General features: G+C 39.3%; 1 protein-coding gene across 1 annotated transcript in view; it reads right to left on the reverse strand.

The window, feature by feature from the left end:
* The window catches only part of lamb1b (laminin, beta 1b), a 29,625-nt gene that overhangs the window by 26,523 nt on the left and 1,116 nt on the right, over window positions 1-1,986 (reverse strand).

Below are 1,986 nucleotides of genomic sequence, written 5' to 3' on the forward strand. Positions count from 1 at the left end.
CCCCCCCCCCCCCCCCCCCCACTAATCTCCAGCTCATCGTGGGGACGCTCAGAAAGGCCTCGCAGTGTGAAATAAACACCATTCACGCACAGAACCCCTCACAGGAGGCCTGATGAGACGAGAGCATCCCCTGCACCTCGCCCCCGGTTCTCACCCGCACAGGGCAGGGATTGTAAGCCACACAGAGCTTTTATTGTGGCGGGGAATGTCTGAACTCCCACTTGACAAGACGTCAAACAGACGCTCTGCTCTGCACGTGCACGCTCCCACACACGGGCTCATCGGAAACATTTTATCTCTGCTTCAGCACGTCAAGCCGTTTCTGGAGCAGTGAACCATTAAAACATGGTCAAGGCCAGAAGGGCTGCCACATTCTTCTACTTTCTGAGGCGTTTATGCGTCTGTTAGCAAAATATCTGATGAACTATTGAATGGGTTTTTAATAAGACTCTCTGAAAGTAATCATTGGGTTTACATCTACAACTGATTAACATCTGGAGTCAATCCAATTTAATACGGATACCACAGCTAATCAATTTTAGAAAACACATAATGGATTGTAACAAATTTATATTTAAAGATATTGAACCAAAATTTGGAGTGGTAGTAGCTGAGACTGATCCTCACTACTTAATCGGAGCGCTAACTCATTACACAAAATCTCTGTTTAACACCTTATCATTAACTCTTTAATATAACCCTGCTTGTCTGTTAACAAAATATCTCATGAACCACCGAATAGATTAACTGTAACTCATCAGACATTTATCTTTACATGAACCTAAATAACTCTTTTACTTTTGGAGTCAATCCAATTCAAGATGGCTACCACAGCCAGGTGACATAAATGGCTGTAACTCAGTCTGTTTAACAGGTATTGATGTAAAACTTAAAGTGGTTATAGCTGAGAACTTTACACAACATATACTTTAAAAGGCAACACATTGCATGACAACTTGAGTTACTGAGGGATGTTGCACATAATGTTACTTTTAAAGTTTGACAAAAACATAAAATGATCAAAGTTCAAGAGTTTCATACAAGATTTCTTGGTCTTCAATGGCAAAATTACTTAACTTATTTTTGTTTGTTTTCAAGATTTTAAGAAGGAAGATTCTGAGCTGAGTTGGTTTAAATCAGTTAATGGTCATTTAGTTAGTGGATATTTTGTGAAGGAAGTGCTCATCTGTTCGATAAATATGTTGGAAATGCTAAAACAAAAAAGTGTGAAACTTGTTTTGTGCGCTGAAGGACAACTTGGAATTTCATTTAATAACACAAATATGAACTTTGAACCGTTCATAGATGGATCCTCATGTTTGTTTAACCTTTTTTAATTTATTTATTTTTTTTCAAAGTAGCACCAGGAGACAACTTGAAATGTTTTGTTTGGGCCAATTAATCAACACAGATGACTTTAGTTTTTGAATCTGCATCATCCGTTGGGAACGTGCAGACTGCAGGGAACCTACGGTGGCCCTAAGGTGTAAATGAACAACATTTGAAAAAATGGAATTATATTTGAAAAAACACAACAAAATCGCAACAACATTTGAAAAAACAGAATTACATTAAGCCCAAGCGGAAGTGGCCGAAGCAGAAGTGGCCGAAGCGGAAGTGGCCCGAATCACATTAGAAAAAACAGAATTACATTAAGCCCAAGCGGAAGTGGCCGGAATCACATTGGAAAAAACAGTATTACATTAAGCCAAAGCAGAAGTGGTCGGAATCACATTGAAAAACAGAATTACATTAAGCCAAAACGGAAGTGGCCGGAATCACATTGGAAAAAACAGAATTACATTAAGCCAAAGCGGAAGTGGCCCGAATCACATTAGAAAAAACAGAATTACATTAAGCCAAAGCAGAAGTGGCCGGAATCACATTGAAAAACAGAATTACATTAAGCCAAAACGGAAGTGGCCGGAATCACATTGGAAAAAACAGAATTACATTAAGCCAAAGCGGAAGTGGCCGAAGCGGAAG

Source organism: Nematolebias whitei, chromosome 22 (assembly GCF_014905685.2).
Source record: "Nematolebias whitei isolate Nwh7 chromosome 22, NemWhi1, whole genome shotgun sequence".
In the NCBI taxonomy this organism is placed as follows: domain Eukaryota; kingdom Metazoa; phylum Chordata; class Actinopteri; order Cyprinodontiformes; family Rivulidae; genus Nematolebias; species Nematolebias whitei.